Here is a 17847-nt window from a genome sequence, read left to right on the forward strand (position 1 = left end):
GCCTAATATCAGTAGAGTACTGAGAAATAAAATCTAAATGGCGCAATTGTCGAGGTGAACATTTATGAGGGTTCTGTTTAAAAGCGTATATTAACGGTTTTTGATCCGTATAAATTATAAAATTTCTGCCCTCTAACATGTGTCGGAATTTCTTAATTGCAGAATAAATAGAAAATAATTCCCTATCGTACGCGGACCATTTCTGTTGACTTTTACTGAGTTTCATAGAGAAAAATGCTCTAGGTTCCCATGTTTGTTGAGACAACTGCATAAGTGTGCCGCCGATTGCGACGTCTGAGGCATCTACCCAGATGCTTAGCTGGGCTCCGGGAATAGGGTGTCTCAAAAGGGTAGCCTGAGCAATGGCATTTTTGGCAGCAATAAAGGCTTGTTCAGCATTCTCGTTCCAATTTAATTGTGGGGATGAATCCTGAACACGAGAACGAGATTTCTTTTTATTAATATAGCCTTCTAACAATTTTATTAAAGGAGAAAGAATATGTGCTGCTTTAGGTATGAAACATCTATAAAAGTTAAACATGCCTAAAAATCGGCCAAGCTGAGTGAGAGTGGTAGGTTGAGGAAAATCTAAAATACATATGACTTTGTCAGGAAGAGGTTCAATTCCGTTTTCACTAAGGTGAAAACCTAAGAAATCAATAGATGTTTGACCAAAGGTGCATTTTGAAACATTTATGCAAAGTCCATATTCCTGAAGTTTGGAAAATAAAGCTTTCAAATGCCTGCAATGTTCCTCAGAATCTTTAGAGGCTATGAGCAAGTCATCGACAAAAGCGTAAACGCCTTCTAAATCCCGCGTGACTTCATCTATAAAACGTTGAAAAGTCGCAGATGCATTGCATAAGCCGAATTGCATACGGATACTTTCGAATAAACCGAATGGTGTGCATATGGCGGTTTTGTGGATGTCGGCTGGGTTAATTGGTATTTGATGGTATGCCTTAATCAGGTCGACATGACTAAAAATTTTAGTACCGTGCAATGCAGCAGTAAAATCGGCTAAACATGGAATAGGGTATTTGTCTTTTATTGTTTGAGCGTTCAATGCTCGATAATCTCCTACAGGTCTCCATTCCAGACTTCCCTTTTTTGGAACCATGTGAAGTGGGGATGCATAATTGCTGCTCGAAGGTCTCAAATGCCCCAATTGCATCATAGTTTGAAATTCTTGTTTTGCTATTTTTAAGCGATCTGGAGCTAACCGACGAGGTTTTGCAACCACAGGTGGACCTTTAGTTATGATATAATGAACGGTGTTATGTTTAACAGGTTGGTTAGGATCTGGTAATCTAGTAACTGAAGGAAATTCTTTTAAAATTTTGTGATATGGTGTATCATTAAATACAGTTTTTGCTGAATAAATGCTTGCATTTTTCACGCAACCGACGGTTTTAAAATGCGTTTTTAAATCTTTGAGACATTTGTTTCTGAGATCAGGGACCAATTCAAAGAAATGGAGAAAATCTGCTCCAAGAATGGGTGTACTAACATTTGCTATAAGAAAAGTCCATGTAAACTGTCGTCTTAATTTGAAATCCAAAGAAAGTGTTTTTTGACCATAAACATGAATAGTAGAAGAATTAGCAGCGAAAAGTGTTTGTTGGGACGAATTCCGTTTTTGAGAATTATTTGCTGGAAGTAAGGACACGTCAGAGCCAGTATCGACCAAGAATGAAAGGTTTGTTCTACGGTCACGAACGAACAGGCGACGTGAAACTTGAGGCAAAGAATAAGTCGCCTCTATTCTTTGCTGGTTTCGTTTCCCTGCCATGAACAAGGTTTTGTACATTTGTCATCTCTACACTTTTTCCCGAAACGTCTATGATACCAGCAAACAGAATAATCTCTCCTTTTGGAATTGCTTCTTTCCTTAATGCGATCTCCGCGATTTGGCGAGCGACCACGAGAAAGAGAAATGCGATCAATACGTTTGTTTAATTTTTCTATTTGTTTAAATAATTTATCCTCAAGAGACTGATCGACTGTGCGAGAAACGGCACAAGTCCCTGGGGTTGGATTTACTTCTAAAATTCTGTCGGCAATTTCTGCAGCTTTATCTACAGTTAAATTGGAAACCGCTGCCAAAATAGACTGAACAGTCAAAGGCAAACGTTGAAGGAATAATTCTAACATTAAGTTATCAGGAACATTTAAAGATTCTGCTCGACGTTTCATATTTCTAAGCAAATCGGAAGGTTTTCGAGAACCTAATTCTTCTCCAGATAATAATTGGCGAATTTCTTGCTGAGAAGATTCTCCTGAACGATTTATTAACTCAGTTTTAAGCTTTGCATATGGATCAATAGGGTCTGGTTTCATAAGTAAATCCCGTACTAGTGATGCGATATCTGGAGGAAGATGAGAAACTACATAATTATATTTAGTAATGGATTCTGTGATAGGTTTGGGGGTGGCAAGAGCAAAAGTACTTTCACACATAATAAACCATAAAGATGGGTCTGATCGGTTATAAACCGGAATTTGGACGGCATGAACATCAGACATTGTGCAAGGTTTTTAAGCCAAAATAAAAGCAAAAATTTAACTAAAGAAAATGAAATTAAATGATAAGTAGAAAACAGAATTATAAAATGATCTATAATTACTACTCATCTGTGATTCGGAGGATGAAAACCGATGTAATCCATTACTTCTGGTTTGGAGATCTTGAGTGATGGCTTGTAGTCAAAACCGAAAGTGCTTGAGAACTGTTCATACGATTTAACACAGTCCGGGTTACCATTATGGTAATTTCCTGTTATGTTTTTACCACCAATCCTCGAATTCCATATCACAGATTATGTTCTTACTGCATTAATATAAATATTAACAAGACATAGTGCACAATAAAAATTAAGCTTTATTTCGGAACTTCGCGCACACTGCCCGACAGCCTGCCTGTTTCGCTCTGCTCGCTACTCGTAAGAAACTTCTCCTCTAGGGTTGCCACACTTATCGGAGGGCGCAAGGCGCGCTCCTTATCGCCATCACCACAATTCTAAATATAATCACAGACTCCTCTGATAGTAACGTCAAAAACGTCTAAGAAATCATTGACCAAGAGTGCACTTGATTATGTCTGTCATTAGTTTAAACCTTGGACACATTATAGGTGACGATATGAATTTGCCCAGCTCTATCTCATTTTGAAACAATGACCATGAGATAGATCCAATGATCAACTACCTCTCTTCCGTTCCCATTAACTCTTGAGGACTTCTTTTTCCATGCTGTATACCAGGGCTTAATTTATAAAATTAGAAGTGCTGGACCCCTATGGAAGACTGTGACGGAGGAAAGAAAAAATAAATAAATAGTTAAAATAGCTAATAATTAGATAATAAATTTAAATTAATTAATTTCATTAAATTAACTAATTAAATTAAGAAAAATGTAAAGATAAAGAGAAATTTAATAAGTTATTAAATTAATTTTGAATAGTTAAATAGGAAAAAAGTATCGGACCTCGTCTTATGTGAGGCATTGTCCGGAATTACAATTCCACTTAGATGCTAAGAAGCAGCTCAGCTAATCTCCGTCTGAGTTTAAACCCTGATTACACATTAAAATGTACTATTCCAAGGGATGACAAGTATCACTCTTTTTTTTTTCAGCACTCCAAGGAAAAAAGATAAAACGATTAAAGCTCCACTAAGGAGAAAAGTGAGAATTCTAGAAGGATTATGTGGGTATGGAAAGCAATTTAACTGAAAAGTGTAGCTTTGAAGATAAAGAGGGAAGAGTTCAAGACTACCTGATCGCGATGCCCTGTCGATATAATTCTAGCCGTCAAGCAGAAATTTTCCCTGATTACTTTTCCTGAATACAACGTGAGAATAAATATATAACTTCTCGGTACAAGTGGCAAGCTCCCGTTTGGTTACATCATTCAGAAAGTCTACAGATCTGCAGAAGGAAGTCACTAGCATGGAACGTCCACGACCAGGGTGTCACTTTTAGTTCTTTAAGGGAATACAAAATTTACCCGCTCTCATAAATTCATTGCATATCCTGGAGAATAAGCCTTTGACATATAATTGGAGGCTTTTCTTTCCTCAAAAGTCTCAATCTCTGTGCAAGGCTTGATTGCGATGGAAAGACAGGCTTGTATTCAGAAGTTAGAATGATTTTTAAGACATGTTTACTATTAAAACAAAATTTCTGTGTTAAAATTGTAGTTCACTTGCATTAAAAAAGTGCCTGAGCCCTTTTATTTACAGCTCCGGCTGAAATTATAATTTATCTCGAAAACTGAGAAGTACCGACGCAATTTAAGTTCTGCTGTATACACAAATGCCACAAAGTGAAGTGAAATTTAAATGCCACCAACTTGCACCCCTTTAATTCTCATTCTAAAATTTTCAAAATAAATACAGATTTATTGTATGAATACAGTGCATCAAAACAAAAATATATGTGGTACTTTTTTTTTTTTTTTTTTTGTTTGTTCTTCAAAAATCTCTTATGTGACTTCAATAATTTGAAAGAAAAAATGAAATTATATCTGAACAATGGTAAGTTCTGTATTTTTAGTAGAAAGCCCACTCAATCTCTAAACATTAAAAATTAATATTTGGAAATTTATTATTCCCAAATTATATGACTATAATAACTAAATCCTTTATGCCACTTCTCTTTTACAAAGGTCTTAAATTTACTCTCAGAAAGAACTAAGGGTAGTAAAAGAAAGCATGGATTTTCATTTTTCTAGAATGAAAAAGTGAAATTATCATTTAATATTTTTATTTAATGTAATGACTGCAAAAATGTACGCCTTAATTTTAAGAAAGTATACTGATCTAACGCAATTTTTTCAAAATGCTTTGATCATGTATGAAAAAAAAATGTTTGTTTATTGAATATATTAATTTTAATATTTTACGCTAACCATAAGACAATATAAACCTGAATTGCGAGTGCTGTGAGCAAACAGGCATAGAAATCATAGGAACAGTACACACTCAAGCAATGGTTAAGATACTACTAAATGATCCTCGTTCTTCTTTCTGCATAAAAGAATTGCATATCTTACTATCAGATCTTTGACAACTTAGGATACCTAACATAATCATTACTCAACTACCTGTAATTATAATGCACTTGTTGGCCTTTTAAATACTAATTAATAATATATATATTATTAATTAGACTATATATTTATTACATCAGTTTATATTTTAGTAATTTTAATTTGTTTAAATATAATTTGAAAGTTTTTTTTTTTTTTTTTCTTTCCTAATCCGAGAACCTTTTTCCATTTAAATTAATGGTAAATAGTCATTTGATATATACCAATTTGTTTATAAAATTGTTCAATGAAAGATTGCTTTCATTATGTATTAAAAAATCTGATTTTAATTAAAATTTGGAAATTGTTCTGCAATTATATCAACTTAACACTATTAATTAAAATAACTGCCATCATTTTTAACCTTTAAATTAGTGCATATTAATAGCACATAACCTAAAATAGTAACAATATGCCAAACTTATGGTGTATATAATCCTTGCTGTATAATAAGAGGGGAAAAAATATTAAAAACAAGTCTTAAAATATTTTCATGCTTTTAAAATGAGATCTATTTCTTGCAAGAGAGATAGCACATAAAATTGTCATTTTGCCAATGTAATTAATATTTAAACACTACAATTGTCAAATTACTTAGCTGATACATTAGAAATAATTCTTTCTTGCAGTAAATGCTTCTATATTGTAAATCTTATGTCGATTAAGAATTCTCTTAACCTGTTCAATGTCTATACGATTGCCATTAACTCCAATTTGCTGGCATGATAAATGCTTCTATATATTTTTTAACAATTTTCATAAAAATTAAAATTTGTAAGAAATAATTTCCAACATTTAGGATTGTGCAGTGTTCTGGTTTAAATGAGAAATCAACTAGGATTTGATAAAATAACATTTATTAACCAAGAAAAACAAGAAACAAGCATGAGACATACCTAGATATAAAATGGTTAAAAAAATTTCTGCATATAATTGTTCCAATCAACAACTGTATTGCATATTACAAAACTCAACTGAGGTCAGTCCATAGTATCAATGGTACATAAATTTTACAGCTCCAAGGAAATTTATATGCGATCCTTCAAACCAAGTCTGAGATCTGAGACTTTTTTTCTGAGCAAGATCCAAGATTGAAACATTATTTTGGTGTATCGTAATTGGTAAAACATATCATTTCAGGATTATTTTTATAAAATTTTCAGCTATGAGAAATCCCTTTTCTCTGTAGTAATTCCACTGCTTCCTCCTCGTTTTTTTTTTTTTTTTTTTTTTTTTTTAATCCCAAGCAACTTAGCTATTGAACAAGAATTTCTACCTATAGAATTAAAGAGAAAGTGTTTTCACAAAAAATTAAACAAGTTACATTGAAATAAATGCTTAAAAAAGCAAACAAATAAATACAGTCATAAGTCGTTAATCCGGACTCGTCGGGACTTCGGCGATTCCGGATTATCGATCATCAGTTTAAATCTGGTAAGATGGCATGCAGAAATTATAAAATTAAAAATATGAAACCGTAATTTATGAAATAAAGAACAATCATGATCTAAAGGGTATCAAAATTTACAAAAAAAAAAAAAAAAAAAGCTTATTATTTTTTTTAAATCCCAGGCAACTTAGCTATTGAACAAGAATTTCTATCTAAAGAATTAAAGAGAAAGTGTTTTCACAAAAAATTAAACAAGTTACATTGAAATAAATGCTTAAAAAAGCAAACAAATAAATACAGTCATAAGTCGTTAATCCGGACTCGTCGGGACTTCGGCTATTCCGGATTATCAATTTTTCCAAATTATAGATCATCAGTTTAAATCTGGTAGGATGGCATGCAGAAATTATAAAATTAAAAATATGAAACCGTAATTTATGAAATAAAGAACAATTATGATCTAAAAGGTACCAAAATTTACAAAAAAAAAAGTTATTATTTTTTTTGTTTACTTTATTAAACATTTCTTTCAATGTAAGTTGTTTAAGTTGCTTCGTTTTTTATGTGATAATACATTCTCTTTAATTCTATAAACAGACAATTTCTTGTTTAGTTACAAAGTTCCGCTGTTCAAGTCCTATAATTGCTGTGTCCAGAATACCGACTAATTTGTCAATCGAAATTTTTTCGTTTTCAATAACCTCTGTTACTTTCTTCGCTATCGGAAGCGAATTATAATGACGAGCAATTTGATTTAAATCATATCAAAGACAGAGTACATCGAGATGAAATACTACATTTAGTAAGGAATTATAAGCCAAATAAAATAAAAACATCTGCTCTGAAGATAAGGATAGTGCTGACAGAACAACTTCCAATTCATTGCGCGCCTCGGCGTTAAAGATAAACAAACGTTAAAGTTTAGATAAACAAAGGATATGCCTTTATCCATTTTTTGCAGCAATTCCACTTTTTGTTTAATGGACTTCGAAACATACTTTCGCTTTGTAGATCCTTTACATATTAGTAAATATATATCAGAAATTCTATTTGACATAATCGAAAGTTCAAGCTTACTTTTATAAAATTGCTCTAACAGTCTGCAAAAAATAATAAGCCGAATCCAATTCGAAGATTAAGGAACAACGCAATCTGCAACATTAACTGAATTAGATAATTTTAGCTTAGCTTATACCGTCCGTTATACATTAAACGCGCATTCGTAAACGTATTTTGCGCACGCGTATTCGCAGCCGTAAAGGTCTTATGCGCGTGCGTCAATGCGACGCATGCGCAGAAAGTTTGTAGCTTTGAGGTCCGGATTATGGGTGTCCGAATTAACGACTTTTGACTGTATTGAGCTTTTCTTTTTTGTACATTTTGATTTCGTTTAGGTCATACATACTTTGTTATTTCATTAATCACCATTTCATATTTTTAATTTTTTAATTAACATCTTACTGGATATAAACTTAAGATCTACTATGCAGCAAAATCCCAAATCTGAAATTGCCAATGTCATGAATATTCTAGATCTTTGACTTTGTACTATATCTCTAACAGCAGTCAGTATAAAGCCATGCTATACAGGATATAAAAAATTGCAGTTACAGTTTCTTTTTCAAGGATGTTCATGGTCTGAACAACATTTTGTTGTTTAGGAAATGCTGCTTAGCACAGCCAAAAACATGTCCAGCAGAAATTAAATTAAATCGATGGAACATCGTGCATAATTTTTTTTAATTTCTGTGGCATATGCTCAGAATGAGAATGTCAAACAGGGCCTGATAAATAGGTTCTGCATGCTTTCATAGAGGCCTGGGAAATAAAATACATCTTCTGTTTTGAAATGACATCGAAAGGAACAATTTCTAGATTTCATTACAAATGCTTTATATATTGCAGGCAAATGCACAAAGACTATGGTTAGTATTGGAAAAATGCACAACCCATGCTGTATGGCAAGTAAATTATATTTATTTAATGAGAATAAGAAAGTGTAATAAACAAATAAATAACACATGAATTTTTGTCTCAGTTCACTCATAAAACGAAGATGACTTAGCTGATCACTTTGTTGCTATCTTCATCAAGTTATCACATATTTTAACACTGTTTTTTGCAGTGCCCATATAACAGAAAAAGTACCTACATTTCTAATAACAGTTTTTAAATGAAACACTATCATTATGAGTTATAAAATATACTTTTTGTGTCTTATTAGAGCAAGTTATTAAATTATAAATTATAGAATTTTTTAAAGTTTGAAAACTAACAGTCTTTTAATGAAGAAAAAGTTTCAGAAATGATAATTACTGGGTCCAAATGTCAACTGTTCAGAAGCAAATAGGTTTCATGCGATTCTACTGAAAAGAGAAATGATAATTCATAAAATATTAATTATACAAATATTTGTCAATTTAATTGGAAATCTTTCACTTCAAAGCAGTCTTTCTCTAAATTTCAATACTTGGTGCTGCAAAGATAAATTCTTGAAACACTGAAATTAATGATCACATGTTATGTGAAAAATGAAATTGCAAAAGGTTAATAAATGTATTTAAATCTAGTATATTCTACTTTAGTTTCTTAGATTGCAGGTAAATAAAAAAAAGAGAGTTTCAAGTTGAAGTAAATCGAATTTAAATTATCAAAATGAGTAATATTTTTACCAGTAGTAATAATTCACAGTGTTATAAATAATTTTTTTAAATTTTGTAAATATTAATAGTATTATTAAAAAGCATGTATTTTTAAATCAGTCAATTTATACAAGTTATTTATGATTATAATTTAAAAGCTAAAATTAAATTATCGCAACGAGTAAATTTTGTACCAATGGTTAATAATACACAGAACGATTATCGTAACTGATGATTTCTATGAAAGATTCGAAAGGACGTTGGAATCCACTAGTAGTGGAGTGCTAAGCCATTGAACACTGGTAGTTCGGACCAGCTGTACGGGAGTTTTTGTGGTTTTCCTTACATATAATATGTTTCTGAGCCAGTTTCTCTAGAGTTCTTTACAGAGGCATCCTTCCTCTGCTAGCATGCATACATATTTACTTTTTATTCATAAATACTATCCTTTCCTCCTTAAATACAGATCTCTATAATTTGCTTTCCCTTTCGCAATAACTGTTGGGCAACAAAATTAAGCTTGTTTTGATAACGAAAAAAAAAAATGTTTTTAATTAAGAGTTAAATGAAACACTTTGAAAATCAATGCTATTTTTGTTATTTCTATGCTTCACATTGCAGTAGCTACTCACATCATTACTATAAGAAATCTTTACACGTCAATACTTTAAAGTTGTAATAATAATAATTGTAAATACCTTTCATTCTGAAATAATTTTTTAAACAGCATCTGAGTGATGTTTCTTAACAGATGAAATTAATTGATCTCTTAGAAAATTAATGTTTCTGAAGTGAAGAAGTGTCATAACTATAGGTTGAAAATATGGTCAATATATTTTTGAAATGCTGTTTAGTTTTGGGCAACATTTAAATAAACTAAATAATTATTGCACTAGATTTTTGCATCATATGATAAGTAAAATCTAGTAAGATGGCATGTAGAAATTATAAAATTAAAAATATGAAATCTTGATTTATGAAATAATGAAGCATTTATTATCTAAAGGGTATCAAAATTTACAAAAAAAAAAAAAAAAAACTTAATATTTGTTTGTTTACCTTATTAAACATTTCTTTCAATGTAAGTTGTTTAAGTTGCTTCGTTTTTTGTGCTAATACTTTCTCTTTAATTCTGTAAACAGATATAATCTCTTGTTCAGTTACATTGTTGATGTCCTGTAACTGCTGTGTCGAGAAATCCGACTAACTTGGCAATGGAAATTTTTTCGCTTTCAGTAACTTCTCTGTAACTTTCTTCACTATCGGTAGCGGCATTTTCTGTTTTTGTTTTAGAACTATACCACAGATTTCGCTATTCATTAATTGATTGATGATTGAGAAGCATTGTCATCACAATGCTGTATAATGAAAAGCTTCTTTTATATCATCTTCATTTATTACCGCTTCCCCGCATTTCTTTACAAAATGTGTTAATTGGAAAATTTCACCATTGTTTTGCGATATCCGAAAACTTTTAAAATTCACGGCTATCATCATCAATTTAGCTATCGATTACTATACATATTTGGATATACTTGTATCTATTTCTTGCACATGCTTAAGGCTTATCAGAGTTCTGAATAAATAAATTCCCACATATATTTAAGCCTTAATAACGGTCGACGATAGATATTTTACCGCCTGATGCAGTCAGTCTCTGTGGGTCCTAAATTCTGCGACCCGGTGCGGCCATACGAGCCCTGGCGCTTGTTCTGGGTTTATGTGAATAACAAATGAGTTATTCTTAATTCAAATAGCCCTAAATGTAATCTTTGGGTCTATGAGTATCATCGGCAAAATCTAATCCTGGTCTGAATCCTCGTCAACATTTTTTAGCGAATTTAACTTAAATCTGTAATCATCGCCAAGCGTAATGTCAGCATAAAAGGTTACGGTAACCCTTTATTATTCAATTACTAACATAAAAAAAAATATGTTTAGGCATCAATACATAAGTTGTCATGTGTTGATAAACATGCGGTGATGAAAGGAAAGTATAATAAATAATGATTCGTCAGGTTGGCGTCAGATGAACGATGTATCTATGTGGAATGTTACGGTTTGAAATGTGTGCCAAGCAGATACGCAGCGACGGAGCCAAATTACTGATCGTACAAATTTATGTAAAATGATTGTGTCTTCAATAACAAGGTATTTTATTTAGTGTCGAAGTGAAATTAAGAATCGGGATGTTTTATTATTTCGCGGAGGGCGGAATAAAATGCGCATGTGTAAAGTCTACGAAAAAACGTTATTGCTGGTTTTGATCATTCCGGATATTGGACGTCCGGATTTCGGACATTTTACTGTACACTATTTCATGTAGTGGATAATTAATCAGAGAAACCAAGTATAAGTTCCCTTATTTTAAGTAAACAGTTATTTTAAGTTTCGGATCTTTACTGTCACTTTTCCCTTCCGTTTTCCCACCAGAATGCAAACTTCGTTTGCGTATATTTGTAGAGTCATTAGGTCAACTGGAAGCAGAAAAGATGAAAAATATGCAACTGTTCATAGTTTGTCACTGTAAGAGTGGCAACCATCTGATTTTTGTTGTAGTTCTACGGATTTTGAAAATAAATCTAACGCTTTGGAATTTTATATGTAAAGTTATTTTATTTTAAGTTTATTAGAAGAAAGGAGAACGGGTAGTTCTTGCAAATCTCGAACAGCAACCGCCTTCACCGGGAATCGAACCACGGACCTCTGGAATACCGGCTCAGCGTGCTACCGTTACACCACGAAGGCACGCTAGGGAAGTGGAAGAAATACCTTATATACTCCCCTTTTTAGAGGGCGACTAGGGTTTTAGATGACTTAGTCGCCTAATCATGGGTACGGAGAATCATCATCCCCAACCCTTTTAGTTCGGGCGCCACTGTAGTGTCATTAGGATTTTTTTAGAGGCAGAAAAGATGAAAAATATGCATCCGCCTTCGCCGGGAATCGAACCACGGACCTCTGGAATACCGGCCCGGCGTGCTGAACCACTAGACCACGAAGAACGCTAGGAAAGTGGGAGAAATACCTTATATAGTTTAGGAGAGGTTTTTAGTTTGTAAAAGAAAACATGTTTTGCCATTCGAGGCCATGTTACTAGGTGGCTAGATAAGATACGGTTTACAGTCTTTGGTCTCGCATTATAATTGCTGATTGTTGAATTCCGTGCCGGTTAAATTTTGAGCCAACTTCGCATTAAACTGATTTGTGTAGCTTTTGGCTACTAGTTTATTTGAATTTAAATTTTACATTTGAACTCACTGTTACCTTAAGTTGTAGAAACATTAGGATTTTTTAAAGCATAAGACTTGAAAAATGAGCCATCCTCTCGCCGGGAATCGAACCACGGACCTCTGGAATACTCGCCGAGCATGCAGACCACTACACCACGAAGGCACGCTAAGAATCTAATGTAATCTGTGCAAGTATTGCCGGGATATCGTGCAGAGCACAACTTATCCGGCTCAATGAAAATGTACCAAAAGGCGCAAGTCGTGTACTCATCATGATAGCGTAGCCACAAGAAGGTCAAAAGTGTGTAAGAGAGGGGCGACCAATAGCCGCGAAGCTCGGAACCAACCAATTACAGACTATGGAGAGGCGAGCGATGATCAGACCGAGGAGCGAAGAAAATACAAGAACCCTTAAAAGCACGTAATACAATAAAGTGAAAACAAGCTACATGATATTTATAAAAGCGAGGAAAGAGAAATAAGCAATTTCAAATTGAATTAATATAAAATATAAAATAAAAGGACATTAAGAATTACAAATGAAGCACATAGTATTGAGATATAGTAAGTTAATGTGAGGCACAATTTGAAAGTTAAGTCGAAAGTTAGTGTCCCTGGTGAGGTGAGCTGCATATGGACGAGTATTTTTATCTTCAGCGAAGATTGTATAATCAAAACAATAGAAGTTTTGAAGGTGGGAGCAAGAGAGAGCTTTGCTAAAGAAGTTGTCATTCATGCGCTGTAAGTACTTGCCATCATATTCAATTTTAAGATCTTTGTGCAGAGTATTGTTGGAAACATAAAAATGCGCAATTGTGATTTTTCTTAGGAACTTGTTCTGCATTACTTGCAGTTTGAGAATATCATTCTCTGAATAGGCTGCCCAAAACGATGAAGCATAGATAAACACCGGGCGAATAATTGCAGTGTAAATATGCCTTTTCTTATAAAGGTCCAAGACGGTTGATAATTCCCGTAGTCCTGCTAATTTTCTTGATGTGGTCGGACCAAATGAGCTTTCTGTTAAAGACAATGCCTAGATATGTAACACTTTTAACCATTTGCATGCTTACATTAAAAAGCTGCTTTTGGCCTTTGCTAGTGTCCTAGTGTGAGTTCTTTTGATCAAAAGAAGTTGGGACTTCTGGGCATTTATTTCCATTCGCCATTTACACACCAGGTTTCAAGTTGTGGCATCAAGATTTGTAAGTTCTAAATGGCCTTTTCAGCATTCATGGACTTAGCTGCTAACGCGGTGTCATCCGCGTAGCAGCCGTAATTTATGTGATCTCTGAGAAGATCGGCCACATAAAAAAGATAAATTATAGGTCCCAAAATTGAACCCTGGGGCACGCCTGCATTGATATTTCTGTGACTTGAAAAATCTTTACCAACGGAGAAATAATAAAGATAATTCATTGTGCAATGCACTGACTGAAAACTTTCTGAAGGTACCAACTCATCATCTTCAAACACATCAATCTCAGGATTTTCAACACAATACCTTAAGTATATATTATGTAAAATGGCCACCAGATATGACCATTTTACAAATTTTGCTTTCTGAATACAATAGTGTTCCACCAGTATCGTGCAGTACCCTAAATCTTGATTTGATCTCTATAGCTGCACGAACTTTTCTGTGCTTCTCATTATAGAGATATTTCCGTGATAAAATGGGAATGTAATCCACTATCTCCCAAAGATATGCACGATGCGACAAAATACTATTTTAAAGAAATACTATTTTAAATACTAGCTTTTGTTTCAGTCCACTCCATATAAATGCATCATGAGTATTGCCTGGCCATTGTCCTATAGCATAGAGAACCCTCAGACCAGCATTCCATACCTAGAAAAACATAAATCCTCAGTCAAAAGAAAGTTTCATCTGAAATTTTAATACAGAGATTTTTAACATTAAATATAGTTGATATATTTATAAATCAGTCTTTTTAGGGAGTTTATTTTCCATTTTTAACAAAAATATGTCACTGTTTTTTCATTATTAAAAAATATGCAATAAAACGTTAAGACAAACACACACACACACACACAAAAAAAAAAAACATTACAGCTACCCTTTTTTCATTAAATTGTAGTAATTATAGTAAATAGGTGATTCTAAAATTTATTTAATATCTATACATCACTATAATTATAGTATAGATAGCTTTTTGTTATTATTATTTGAATCATAATGAAACATTCTTGCAGTAATTTGAAATGACTATAATATTATACTTATTATCATATATTTCTTACCTTTTCACCATTAATGGAAAATTAATTTTTCCGGTTAATGAAGACAAAACAAAAATTAATATCACCACACTCGCAACATCTGCGGTTTCATTTGTATGTAACCCAAAATAATTCTTGGTAAGCTAGGTAAAATCACATTTGTGGTTGCACTCCAGTTCTTTTACAGCTGGTCGAAAGAATTAACATCTACTGTGTGTGGAAATAGCGAACAAAACAGTAAGAAATTGGAACAATTACCTGAGGACAACTTGTATTCATAGCATTCTAAAATGAGCTTTTGGTAAAATTTGACCGAAAATAAAACAGTAGTAATGAACGAATGTTTTTTCACGAAGTGGGTCCAATACTTTCACAGCAGGGTTATTTCATGTATTCTGCAGAGAGACTGATGTATGGTTTGTTGTAACTGCTGTATACAAATGTCTGGCTCAGAATTCCACAGCAGTAATTAGCACAACTTTCATGGTTGATGGTATAATATGGAGGTACCAAAAATTAGTATTATCACAGTAACTGCAAGATGGCTTATATTTCTAAAACTAGTTTAACACATTTCATGCAGAAAGAAAATATTATCCAGTTTCATACTTAAATCAAGGTCACTGAAATGTGGTAAAAGCAATCTGCTTAAGAAAACAGATGCCCCTGTAGAGGACTTTCTATGGAAAACTGGCTTTCATTCCCATTATACATGGGCAAAACCAATGTCATGTAATATAATAATCTATTAGTACAGTAAATACATTTAATTTCTTTGTATTTATTTATGTCATGCTGCTTTTCGTGTAATTTAGTATGATAACCTTATAAGTTTATTTAATTCTGATCATGGTCTACGGAAGTAAGGTAAGGCACCTGTTATCGAGAATATCAAGTTATTAATAGTTATGTGAAAGTCTGCAATAACTTTTCATATAAGAGATTTACGAATGTGTATATAACTACATGCAAGATCTATAGAAAGTATCCAAAATTACCATGACATTAATCACACTGTACAAACAGGCAAGACATTATACATTAGGAGAAAATTAACTAATATTTTGGGGGATGAAATACTATTTTACACATGGGAAGCTGAGAAAAATTCGTGCTTTTTCCCCTACAGTTACAGAATATATATATATTGTTTCATAAGAATAAAAAGTAAAGTTAAATTTAAATAGCCCTCAGGGGCTCACTTTTGTGAGTACGGGTGTGGCAATCCCGAGGTACCCTAGCCCTTCGGGGGATCATCTTCTTGGTGAGACGGGTGTCACGATCCTGGAGCCCCAGTGATCTATCCTCTTTTCCGTCTCCTCTCCTCTTGGCTGGAACTTTTTCCCTTCCCTTCTCCCTTGTGGTTTCTCTCTACGGAGTTTGGGGCTCGTCACGAGAGGCTGGAACAGACCTTGTTTCTAGTTTTCGAGTGGCGAGAAAACTGCCCACGTGTTTGCCGTGCGTGGAGACCCGTGTCGCTGGAAAGGAGGGTCCTGGTAGTTGAGGGGCGAGGTACTGTCCCCAACACACTACTTTGGCCTCTGCTTCAGCTAAACGGGAAGCACCTTAGTCGTCCTCACGGGTGTCAATCGGCTGGTCACTAGTCCTTGTGTCAGTGGCTTGGGGTCAAGCTCTCGGGAGTACCTGCTTTCGGGAAAGCCGACTGTGGGGCTTCAGTTTGCGTATAGGTCCGGCTAGCCCTAACACAGGAATCTGTGTTCCCTTGTAGGGCTCGGTGGTGGGCGGGGCCGTCGGACCCGAATTTTTTCTCTTTTAAACATGGCTTCAATTTTCATACTAAAAAAACCTGACCCAAACGAAATTAAACAAGATATAGAAATAATTGAGAAACCTATTAGTAAGAAAACCCGTACTGATGTAAATGCAAAGGAAACTACTGAAAATCCGCGCTTCCTAGTTGTCTCTTGTCCTTCTGGTGAACTGCAAAAGATGTCTCCTTTTCTAGTAAGCAAATACATTAACTCATGCATAGGTCAGCCAAAGAATATTAAGCGTCTCCGTTCTGGAGACCTGCTTATAGATACTGTTTCGCCAACACAATCTGCTTCCCTTTTGTCACAAACCAAACTTGGAAATGTAGCTATAACTGTGTCAGCGCATAAAACTCTGAATTTTTGTAGAGGTGTTATCTCGGAAATCGACCTTCTCTCTGTTTCAGAAGAAGAGTTCCTTTCCGAGTTAGCTGACCAAAATGTCTGTGGCGCTAGGCGTAAGATCAAGATGCGTAAGGAAGGTCAGTTGATTGACACCAAACACGTGATCCTGACCTTCAAATCGCCTGATCTGCCTAAGAATATTAAGGCTGGATACCTCAATTGTCCTGTACGTCCATACATTCCAAACCCTATGCGATGTTTCCAGTGCCAGCGTTTTGGCCATTCCAAGATGTCCTGTCGTGGGACCCTGACGTGCGCTCGATGCTCGTCGGTTGGCCACGATAGCGAAAATTGCACCGCTGCAGCACTGTGTATAAATTGCCAGGGCAACCATCCAGCATTTTCTCGTTCCTGTCCGAAATGGAAATTAGAAAAGGATGTGCAGACCATAAAAGTTACCAGGAACATTTCGTATTCCGAAGCCAGAAGACAAGTTCAAAGCACACAGCCTATATCGAACAAATCATATGCCAATGCCGTGAAATCAACCCGCACAATAGCCACCCAAACTTCCATAAGTACACAGACTCCACCAAATAAAAACCAGCAGCCTGCAAGCAAGAACAAAGAAAATCCAACACATACCATACAAAATAAAGAAATAGCAATCCCGAGCAAACCCAAAACTGTGCCTCCAATAATAGAAACCAAAAATAGAAGTCCCAGCAATAGTTCTGCAAATAAAATTATTTCTGAATCTGCAGATTCAGACAGTATGGAAGTGGAAGACGGTCTAGAAGTTCCCGATCATCTGCTTCCGCGCAAAACTAAAAAGGAACACAGGAACAACAAACATCAATCATAATGGCCACCCTCGTCTCATGGAACTGTCGCGGTTTCCACCGAAATTTGCTCGACATCAAAGCCATAATCAATGCTTATCATCCTGTATGCTTCGCAATACAGGAAACAAATCTAAAACCAGAACAACAGGCAAAACTTCGGAGGTTTTCTTTCGTCAGGAAAGATAACATTGCAGGTGAACGTGCCAGTGGAGGTGTAGGTCTCCTCACCTCACTGGATTATCCCTCAAATGTGCTTTCTTTGACGACATCCCTCCAAGTTGTCGCTA

Source organism: Stegodyphus dumicola, chromosome 11 (assembly GCF_044657685.1).
Source record: "Stegodyphus dumicola isolate Sdum_Otavi_A_Nest chromosome 11, ASM4465768v1".
Taxonomy (NCBI): domain Eukaryota; kingdom Metazoa; phylum Arthropoda; class Arachnida; order Araneae; family Eresidae; genus Stegodyphus; species Stegodyphus dumicola.